This window comes from Zosterops lateralis, assembly GCF_965231275.1.
Source record: "Zosterops lateralis genome assembly, chromosome: 2".
In the NCBI taxonomy this organism is placed as follows: Eukaryota; Metazoa; Chordata; class Aves; order Passeriformes; family Zosteropidae; genus Zosterops; species Zosterops lateralis.
In genome coordinates this window covers 97,787,030-97,799,171 of record NC_139763.1, presented here as the reverse complement: position 1 = coordinate 97,799,171, position 12,142 = coordinate 97,787,030, and positions in this window count along the sequence as shown.

Below are 12,142 nucleotides of genomic sequence, written 5' to 3'. Positions count from 1 at the left end.
TAAAATTGTAATTAAAAAAGGAACCAAAAAAAAGCTTTAGTTTGCTATAATTTAATGGCTATATAACTGGTTCATCCTTTCAAGCTCGCATACATTAACTTCACAATGTTGCCTAATGCACCTTTTCTCTTTTATAAAACCCTAGCAAACATGAAATGGACAAGTTTTGTAGGATCTGACTCAAAGCTTTAAGGTTTCCTCCTGATTAGGAAGAAGCATAACTTTCAGGATGCAGCAATATATTTCACTTTGCCTTTTAAAACCAAAGCAGACACACCAAGAATAATTAAAGTAACTTTTGCAAGAAGAATATTGTTAAAATGTTTGATTAACACTTGCATTGAACTACTAAATTTCTCACGATGCAAATTCATAACTAGCATGCCAAAAAAATGATAGCAAAAGCAGCAACAGAAAAATATTTTACAATACCAGCTCATTCACAAGCCTGGAGAAGTGTCTTCTCTGAGAATAAAAGAGAAGAAATACTCAATGACTAGTTCTGGATGCTAAAAAGATCCAGCCCCAAAATTCTTTGCAGAAAACACCAGTGATGTTCAAATCAGAGTAATTTAGATCCCTTTTTTTGTTTGTTTGCTTTGTATGTAGCATACTCAGAGCTGAATGGAGAGCACGTCTCTCACATAAGTTGCAAACAGCCATCACTAGTGACATTTTGTTCCCTCCCAACAGTTCTAGTTTCTAAGCATGAGCCTCTGATGAAAAGCTGGCCTCCAGCAGCAATGCTCCAAGCCATGTTGTTCCTTCACAGCCTTCAATTTATATTCAAGTCACGAACATGACACTTCTTTTGTTAGCTTTTGATTGTCATCTTCTGTTTTCAGCATTAATCCCTGTAACAAAAATTGTCATTGTGATAGGTGCTGTGGAAATCAGTAAGATTAATAAGTAGTTGGTATAATATCTAAATACTCTCCCCTATCAAGATGAGTATGTTGCTGAATTTGTGCTATGTGGAACAGCTGACAGTAGAAATAGTTATAATAGATCACTCTGACAACTTTAGATTTACATAATGGATTCATCCACTTTGCAGATTGGGTTTGTGCACATTCTCTCAGCATGCAAAACATGCCTATTACTTTAAAACATTTGCTTTGAATGGTATATGCTGTTACATAAAATATACTCCTTTTTTTTGCAGTCTGTAGACTTAAATATGTATTTCAAGAGACATGTATTAGTATGTTCATATGTTATATGCAAATAAAGTAAATTTATGTACCTTCACTAGAGTTAAAGTTGATACACCTCTTTAGTGATTTTATCACATTTTCATTTAGTTCACATGAGCTGACATTTTTTCTTTTTTAAATTCCTTTATTCTTTTTTCAGATTTAGAAAACATAATTAGTAGCAAATAAAAACACTGCAGAAACAGTGCCTGGAAAAGTTATACCTTTTCCAGTCTGCTCACAACACATCACAAAGATATTTATTACCAAAAAATAACCAAGAATTAGTTCATTATTGCTCCAGTCCAATTTCACGGATGCAAAGAGCAAAGGCAGCAAAGAGGCTGGAAAGGGCCCGTTATCCAATAGAAGATAACCCTATCCACAAACATGTACCTGAAAAGCCTGAAAAGTATCTCACTCAAGGTGAGTTACTCCTAATCCCCAAGCCAGTGGTCTTCAGCCTTGCAGGATGGGCAGCTCTGGAACAAGCCCACTCGGTCAACTCTCCCAGGTCCAAGTCCCATGGGATTTCAGCATCCAGCTCCAAAAGAGCTCAGTGAGCCTTTCGACCATCTCTAACATTCTCCTACTAGTGTTTCAGCTGATGGTTTTTTGTCAGATTTGCTGTAGTTACAGGACATAAGGAATATAGCTTGCTGTACAGTCTGGAAACCTGAGCATCAACTTCTGAACAAATAATCTGAATTTTTAGTCCATTTTTCTAAAGGTGAAATTTACTGTTAACTTCAAATCCTTCTTTTTGGCTAGAAATAATATTGTATCATTTATTACACATGAATGTCATGGAAGAATTAATTTCTTTACTTCTACTACTGCCTTAGACTCTATTTCTGAAAAGACAAACGCTATTTTTTATTTAGGAATGATACAAGTACTTCACTATATGTTTTTTGCCATCTGTACTTCAAAAAGGTGGAAAAATGCTAACATTTATATTTCCCAGGTTATCAACAAGCTACTCAAGGCAGGCATAGACAGGCAGTCACAAAAACCAACTGAAGACAGCCAGTTTTGAAGTCAAATTGTATGGATAAAGACATTTAAACTCTGTCACATCACCTCAAATATTATGCTGAATTACGAGCATGAGATCATGTATGGGCTGTTGTTGCTTTGCATGGTTTGAAGAATGTGAATAATTTGCAAATTAACAGATGTACTTTAAGATAATTAAAGCCTCAGATAACCCTTAGTTTAAATGTACTAACACTTTTTTTTTTGCACAGTGGAATATATTGCCATCATTGGACTAAAACACAAGCAATGTCTGCCAGCAATAAGTGTAGTTAATGGCTCTAAACAGTTGCTGTAATTTATTTGATTTTATAAAGTGAGTCTTTAAATGAAATAAAACCCTCAATTATCTATTTTGTTGTTCACTCATATATTTTAAAAAATAGTGTAAAACACAATAAATGTTCATACAAGTGTGCAGATGTCAAGGTAAATGTTACAGTCCTGTTAACACAAATTTTTTCTCCTTATGCCCTGGCTACCTAGGCTTCTGCTGCACCCTCACAGAAATACTTACATATGGAAATATATACATGCATCATTAGTCAAGGACTAATGGCAAGTTCACATTTTTCTTACCCAATTATTGGATGCAATAATACTTTTCAGTATCTAGGCAGCCTTACATTTGAAGTGATGTTGATTTTGCTTGATTCTGCTTGGGTGTTATTCATGAAATAAATGCTTCTTAATTACCCTTTCAGGGTGATTCTATGGGACTGCCTGGCTGTATAAGAGAAAATAACCATGTACATTAAAAAAAATTAAAAATGCAAATGCATAACAAATTTGGCAGCATATTCTCTGACCTCTCAAAAATCCTAGAGAAAGGGCTGTGCTGTTGAATATAAAGCACCATTGAGGCCCTTCTTTGTTCAACCTGCAATTTCTTATATTTTGGATGTACATTTTTCATGCCTAATGTTCTCAGGTAATTAAGCAGGCTCCAAACACCTAAATGTTGGCATATTTCCCCAGTTGGAAGGGGGAATGTCTGGACTGACTGTGTTTTGTCTTCCCAAGTCACCATTAAGCATGATGGAGCTCAGCATTCCTGGTGATGGCTGAGCACCTTCCTGCCCATAGATAAGTGGTGAGTGAATTCCTTGTTACGTTTTTGCTTTGTCTAAGAAAGTGTCTTTGTCTCAAGCCATGAGTTTTATCACTTGAGCCCTCCCAATTCTCTCCCCGATCCTGCTGGCTGGGGAGTGAGCGAGCAACTGCGTGGGGCTTGGCTGCTGGCTGGGATTAAATCACAACACCTACAAAGTGTGATTCTTTGAATTGGTGGGAAGAGTAACTACAGCAACTAACAACTACAGCAACTAACATGAGCCTTCAGAAGGTAAAAGAGGGCTGGCTGCTCCTCCACTGTGTTAAAATTTCAAATCAGTTCAAAGAGTAAGAACAAAACAGGAAAAGAAAAGATGTGTGGGGAGAATCAAGGCATGAGCTGCAAAGTAATCAAACCACTTAAGTGAGAAGTAAGTGATGAGGATGTTTTAGGAAAGTGACATTTCTGAATCCCATCTTCCATCTAGACCTTACACTTTTATATCCAGATTACTGCTCACAGCAAGTTGTCTCAGCTCCTGGGCTTTCCCTTTGTCTCTACTACGATTAATACGACAGATATTTCTTCTAGCTGCTCCTATTCTCTGCTGTGCTGTGTCTCTCATGCACTTGCTGTTTCTCTTTCTGCCTCTCATTATTTGCTCAGGCTTTCAAGCTCTCTTGACAGCATTCACAGAACAAAAGGTTGCCATTACATTTATCCCTATTTATCCTCCTTTGATGTTGAATTGAATTTTGTTCTGCTAGCATGAAGAAAGCTACATTTGTCATCATCTTCATCATCTCTATTTTACTTAAATCACCTTGAACACAACTGTAATTTATTTCCTAAATTTATCAAAATCCTTTACAACCAAAAAGTTTTCACAAATCCTTTCTCTATTATTTCTCTAGTGAATAAAATGAAGTAAATTCAGGTATGTTTGTAACCAGAATGCATATAGGCATTTTTCTCTTGTACCTTGAGAGTCTCCTGCAAGGTACAGAGTGGCCAATTAGCCAGCTATGTATAGAAGTAAGGAAGAAGAGGAGTAATAAAACTAAATTATCATCATGATTTGTTCCTTTTCTTACTTTTCATAGAAACTCTAAAAAAAAAAAAATCACAGGTAGGAATCAGTCTCATTTAAAATAAAATTGCCCTTCAAAAGTAGCAAGAGTTTGCACAGGATTTAGGTTACACATCACTTTTGCCAATATGCTGCCTACCAGTCCAGCTTCTAGAACCATTAACCATGTCCTGGTTTTGGCTGGGATAGACTTGACTTTCCTCACAGTGGTTAGTATAGGGTTATGGTTTGGATTTCTAAAGAACAGTGATGATTACATAGAGGTGCTTTTTTATTGCTGAGCAGGGCTTGCACAGAGCCAAGGTCTTTTCTGCTTTTCATACAGCTGCGATGGAATGGAGACCAAGAAGCTGAGAGGAGACACAGCCAGGACAGGTGACCCCAACAGATCACAGGGAGATTCCATCCCATATGACAATGTGCTCAGAACATAAAGTGGATGGAAGAAAAAGGAAGGGGGGATATGTTTGGGAAAACGAGGCTGTGTGTCTTTCCAAGTCCTTGTTATGTGCAATGCAGCCCTTTTGTCCTGGAGATGCCTGCCATGGAAAGCAGTGAATGAATTCCTTGTTTAGTTATGCTTGTGAGCACAGCTTTTGCTTTCCCTATCAAACTGTCTTTATCTCAAACCACAAGTTTTCTAGTTTTTACCCATGCAATTCTCTCCCTGATCCCTGGTTAGGAGAGTGAGCAAGTGGCTGCAGGGAGCTTGGATGCTGACTGGGTTGAACCACTAGAACCATCATTGTATTTTAGGTGGTCGGTGGCAAGGTCTCTGCAGGTTGGCACTAAAAGAGAAATGTGTTGCAAAGGTACTGCAAATGCAACAGAACTATATTGTTCGTGACTTTCCATGATATTGGTTCAGTGACAAGAAACTGAAATCTAGAGCAGCATTGATTTCTTGTGAAATCAGAAAGCCACTATACCTCAAAATGCTCCATTCTAATCAAAACCATCTGTACTATACCCTCCTCATAGTATGCATTCAGATGTGACAAAATGGTGGTTAGTTGTGACTTGACATGCCTCTGGAACAATAAATAGTGTTTACCACATATTATAGAAAAATTTATCGAGACCAAGTTAAATCAGTTTTCTAAAATTGTGGCTGGTATCACAGACTCTACATGGCTTATTACATTCACTATCACGCACACACACAAGGTGAGAAGGTGAGCTGCCACCCAGCTCACAGGAAAACTATGCAAAGGCAACACTAAAACTTCTGTTAATGAAGTGACAAGAGGGAAAACTCTTTACCCCCAGTGGCAGCCCCCATACTGGAGCAATTTTCCAAATGAACTACCAAATCCAACTGAAGCACCAGGGGTTCAGAAGAAAACCATCAAAAGCTATCATGAGAAGTTCACAGAAAAGAGAAACTACATATACCTTGAACTTCAAGTGACAGAAGTGCCACAACACAGTTAGGATGTGCCTTTGTTCATCCCCTCCATGAACACAGACAGCAGAAGGTGCAGAAAATGTTATGTTCAGCTGGTCACCATTGCTTCCATTCTGAGAAGGCTAAATATATGACTGTAGAAAAGGGTTTTTTTTTCTAATAGAAAGGACTACCTACCAGCCACTTAAAGTTTACATTCAGACACAGTCTCACCAATTAATTCTCTGTGCTCTACTTCCCTTTTCTTGACAGAGAAAAATGAGAGCCCGGCACATGCTGTTTGCCAGCATTAAGCAGCTTTTCAAAAACACGCTTCAGGCTTGGATATATCAAAAAGATGATGCTAATAGCACAGGATCAATGACTTCTTTGTGACTCAGGGTAGAGGTCAAATCTATATGCTCTTTGACCTCTGTACAAGTTTTGACACAGCCACTGATTGCTGATGATCGGCTCAGAGACTCCACCAGCATTGCAATGTGTGACTCTTTTCCCTTCAGGTATGCTTCTCAAACAGGACCTTAAACAGAGACAGCAGACACAATTTTCCCTCACAGACAGACACATACCAAGGCTGAAGATCGATGCAGGCACCCTCCCTCAATTTCAGTTGCTACAAGTGATCTTCTGAAGAAACAAGACCCCAGTCCTTACCCTGCCTACTGCACCCCTCTTCTCTAAAGGGAAATATGTCTGAGTGGCATTAAGCCAAAAAATTAGCCTGAGACCCGCATTTTGCTGTCATTAAGAATAAGAGAAAAAAATTCTCTGTCACTGCAGAGGCATGTTCTCAAATTAGGCCAGTCACAGCCAGCTGGGTGGACATTGGAGCAGGAATTCAGTGTACTTACAGTATGTTAGGAGGCATCACTGGTAACAAACTAGGTCTCAAATATCTTAGAAATTAGGGAGGTGCAGTAAACAGCTGTCTCTGCCAAAGAACTGCAAGAAGCCTGAGGAATCTGTTCAGTTCTTCAGTTGCACCAGACATGTAGCATCAAAGATTTTTTTCCCATGCTTTAATCATAGATGAAAAATTGTAGTGTGGTTAATTTGGTTTGGTTGTACTTTATCAGATTTCCTTCCTTGACATTATACAATGTGCTTCTATAAATCCTTGGCACAAATTGAAAATCCAGCCTCAGAGCAAACCAACAACCTTACTCAACACACAAAGAAACTGTTCACAAAATGGGGTACTGTGAATGCTTTTCTCAGCTACTTCTATATCCTACAGAGAAATTTCAAATTTCGTCTTAACTTTATCCTTTTTCAAAACTGGAAGCAAGTCTTGTTTCATACTACACAAATCGACATGTTAAAATGAACACAATAAACTAGAAGAATTTGAAATGGCCTGCTTGTTTTATGAATGTACTAAAGTCAATACATCATCTCATACCAGGGAAGAAGTGCAACGACAACAAAGAATCTTTTCCTTACATTTAATTGCTGCTTTGGCATCAATCTGGCAGTATTCATGTGTTTTATTCTATAGATATATTACTTTCTGTGGGTATATGATTTTTTTGTTGTGTCATGTCCTCAAAGTATTAGGCAAGAGCCACAAAGTCTATGAAAGATTATTCATAGACTCAGATTGTATGATTGAACATAGTTTTCATGTTTTATGCAAGTCTGAATAATATACACTCAAAGTGAGCTGTTCAGTTCAGAGACTTACAGAGCTCAGTTTTAAATTATATTGTAATTTTTGAATTAACAAAAAAGGGAAACTACAGCACCTGTGCTCTATTGCATAGCTGACCCTGGTAAACATGCAGGATAAATTTGGAAAGAATAAAAAAAGCCTTTAAACAAGAAAGCTTATAAAAAACAAGTCTCAGTTTGGAGTGAACTTTGGCACTCTAGCTATAAAATTTTTAAAGTAGCATGCAAAAAGAGGAATTATATCCCACAAGTTTCTCTTTCATGGATCTTCACAGCCACTGACGCTCTATCTCACCCTTAAGGGTGACTGCCATCTGACCTATTGTAGAATAACCACCTACTTATAAGAATCTAATAGAAGCACAAGGTAATAAAAAAAAATTGCCATTAAATTACTAAGTTGAAATATTTTTTTCCTTTACAGTAGCCTGGATGCTTTGTGGCTATGCTCTGAAGCCTCACCTTTGGACTGCAATCTTATTGTAACATCAGAGACCAAGCAGCAGTGGAGTGGGGTGTCTGGAGTTCAAGCACCACTAACAAGCAAGAATCCTTAAGGAAACATCCCCTCCTTACACAGCAAGTAGAAAATCACCTGAAGATGGGCAGTAATCCAATCAAACCTGTTAGCTATACAATAAACTTGTGAATTATGGAAGTGTGTAGCTAAAATGGTGGAGGCACTTAAACACCTTGACAGGTAGGCGTTGTCAGAGCTAAGAAACTATATTTACTTCTTTTTTTTACTTATCATAAACAGGAGCCCTGGGGGCTGGAAAAGAAAATAAAAGAAAAAAGAGATAGAGAGGCAGAGGCAATATCTGACTCTACCAAGATGACCAAACAATAACTTCAACAGGGCATGTAATACCTTATTACATCATTGAAAAAACAAAACAAAAAACCAATCAAACATAAAACCCCCAGAAAAAACTTCAGATCTACCCAGTATGAAAGATGATATGCTAATATGAGAACAACACAGGTTTTTTTAAAGCTCTACAAAATGTTAAGTTCAGATTGGCACAACAAACAGAACAAGATCCTTGTTCTTTGGGTTGGCATTTACATTTTGCTTCTTCAAAGTATACATATACTACAAAGTATACAAAAAGTTGTTTTTAAACATCTCTCACTCCTCAACCTCCCCACCCAGTCTCAGAGTTGCACCATTCCTGTCTGTCAGCAGTTAATTCAAAACATGCACCTGAGCAGACAGTATGATCTTGCCATCTGCCTTTTATCAGAGATGTCTGCTGTACTTTTTGTGCACTGTGTGATATTATAAGTAAATGAAACATAACACAAATTAAAGTAATATTAAATGAGAGACAATGGGACAGATGCTATCCATTTTGTTAGGGGTCTCCAGATGTGAAATGGAGGCAAAGGCAAACAGGAGATTGCAATAGGGGGAAAAAAAAAGGACCTGGAGATCTTATTGCTAGCTATTCAACTGTTGAAAGTCCTTCCGTATGATCTTCCTGACCACAATCAGAATTAAGAGGGGAGTGGGGAAAAGTCGTTTGATACCAAAAGAGAAAAAGCCAAGAACAACTAATCTGAAACTCCACATTTCAGTCTTCTAGACCATTCTGAAACTAACCATAAACAATAGACATCACACACTCATTTGACACTCTCTTTACATTAGGACACTTAGAACAAATTCCCAAAAGCCAGTGAAGGTCTTTGGTCATGCAAAAGCAGTACCAAGACACAGGATGGAGTACTTGTATGGCAGACACTCCATTATTCATCTGCCATGAAGGGGAATTCTGAGCATAGCTGGCCTTGCAGATTAGGCATCTGGCAGGAGCACTGTGCCCAGAATACACTGGTGCCAAGCAGCTGTCTGGGAAAAGTGGTATTTTCCTGAGAGCTCCAAGGACATTTCCATACTATTGGCAAATCACTATGTGAATCACTACTTGCCTCTGGGGGAAACCTATAAATGCCCAATATGCTCTTCATGAATATTTACTGATTCAGAGTTAAGTAGTTATGCCCCGTCATATTCTTGTAGAGCAAATTTCCATACTGACTCCTTTCTCCTTTGTTATGACTGCTTGAAGCGAGATGAGGGGACAGGCACCTTATACACCTCTGCATTCCAGGGACACTCACTGAACTCACACTCGGGGACTGAGTGGTACAATTTTTTTCATATTGTCCTGTTTTTTATAGGTTCAGCTTTTGCCAGTCACAAACCTCAGATGGCAGTGTTGAAAATCTGAGTGCAGGTGCATTTTCGAAATATGAATTAAGTTTTGAGCAGCAAAACTTGGCACAGATCTATGCCAAAAGTCTGGATTTTGGTAGAAAATTTAAAGGATCAAACTGAAAAGCCAAGTAAAAACTGTGACTCAAAACTTACATTGATCAGAACACACCAAAATATTGGTAGAAAATCAACATTTTCAATATTGGTCTTGCAGCAAGTCTCAGTATTTTCTAGCTAACCACTTTTAATCACCAAGAAGAATAATTTAACCAAGTACATTCATAGCTTGTGACTCAGCTGGCAATAACTTGAGTTTTCAAGAGCACACATAAGAATTTATTGCTGCAGCCCAGTGAAACTGCACAGGTTTGCACAACTGGCTAAATAAGGAAGGGATCTACATTAATGTCTAATGAGAAGAGGCCAGTTTCTTCCTTCATATGAAAGATAACTAATAAAATTTAGCTCTTATACACTCTACAACTAAAATTTTTGAATGATTCCTCACCTCTCTAGGAAACTTCTGAACCCTGCAGATCCATTATTGTTTAGACGATTGTGCTCTTTTAGGTTCTAAATTCAGAAATTTTTTTACAAGCTTGGTAAGTGGATTCTTTACAACATTCTGCACAACATTTTCCACCTCTTTCAAGTCTGTAAGTCAGGTTTCTCTGTCCATTTGTGAAGTTGTATGTAAAAGCACACAGCTAACAGAAATAGGAAACAAATAAAAAGGTCCTTCCTCATCTCAGCTACTTAAAAATACTGTTGATGTGCATCTAAGAGTGAAACCCGAAATTCTGCAGCACCTTAGTAACACACAGCAACCACCAAGGACACTGTTTGGTGATTCTGAAATGTCCTGTTTCACAGTCTCTGAAAGCAGGTAGCTATGAAGAACTGAATAACCAGAACTTTATAAACATCTGTTATGCAAGAAGTGCAGTTTTACGTGATGTGACCAAAGAAAAATAACTGGACTGAGCTGAGGGTTTCTCAAGAAAGATAATGCTGTGGTAGTGAATGAGAACAAAGCCAGTCTCACAGCTCATTGCGCTGGAACCTTTCACTGCCTGCTTGAGACTGATAGACACAAACACAGAAACTGCTCTGGATGACAGATTTTGGGGCACAAAACATTCTTCTGATCTATTAACTTTAAAGACACAGGGGGGCAAAAGCAGGAATTTTCCATTAATCCTAAGGGAATCTGTATTGGAATATACCTAAAAATACTTGTACAGGTGTCAACACAGGCTGACACCTAGTGCTTGCAAACACACAAGGAGCTGTGTCTACAGAGACATTGTCTAGGCTTGTCCTTATGCTGAATCAGAGAGAAACTCATTTCAGAAGTGCTCCCACTTCCACATTTTCCCTTCTTATTTTTTGCATTTCTTAATGAAGAACTAAAAATAAAAATAAAATAACCACCAACAAGCAATAACAAGAAACTTTCAGTCTAACTTACTCTTATGGTCTCATGCCTGGAACTGGCATAGAAGTCCTCAGTTTCTCTTAAGTGAAGTGACTGATACACAACACTGTAGATCTGGATCATACTTTTGAAAATGAAATCTGTTTATGAAAGCAATGTTTAAGTCCCATACTGTTGCCTTCCACTGAGTGATTGTCTGCTGAGTGATGTGCAAACTGTGAGGATAGACATGCTCCTTGCTCTAGAAACTGCTTGATAATATCTTATCAGGCACCTTTAATACAGAAAGTAACTGCATTAATAAAATGTTTCTCTTAATCTATTCTCAGGTTGAATAATGCCTTCTTTGCAAATAACACTAATTTAGGTACATTCCCTTTGCAAGTAACGCTAATCATTCACACCAGCTCTCCCTGCAGTATTAATCTTTGATTTACTAGGGTTTCCAAAGCTGAAGAAGAAGGTTTGGAGAAGTAAATAAATGCAATTTCACTTGTTTAATAAATATTCCTATCATGTAGCTTCTACTAATGCCCTATCCAAAATGGCAAATAAGACCTCTAAGCCCAGTTCATTTCAGTATTGTTGACTTTCCCTTTTAAAATACTCCCACCTGTCTCATTTGAAATCTATTGACACTGTTGTTTTCACAAAATTTAAATATTCACATTCAAAACCAGGTTTTTCACATCTTTCTGGTACCTGCCTCTGTTTCTCTTGACCTTCCCATGCAGCTTCAAATGCTGACTGAAGGAATGCCTGGAATGAGATTTTTATGTCAGCAAAGACAAGCTGTGGGTAGGATTTTGTAGCTTCTTAGACACATCTCCAAAGGAGACCCCAGTAAGTGTTAAGATGTTATGTATACTATACATCTGCTGCTTGGGACCCCTCAGCACTTCCTCCCCCTCCCTCTCCTTGGACAAAATTGGAAATGTAAACATGTGTTTATGTATAGTCCCACTCCATTTGCAGACAGCTTCTCATAACCATTAACATTTTCCTTACCAGCAGAGAGGGTTA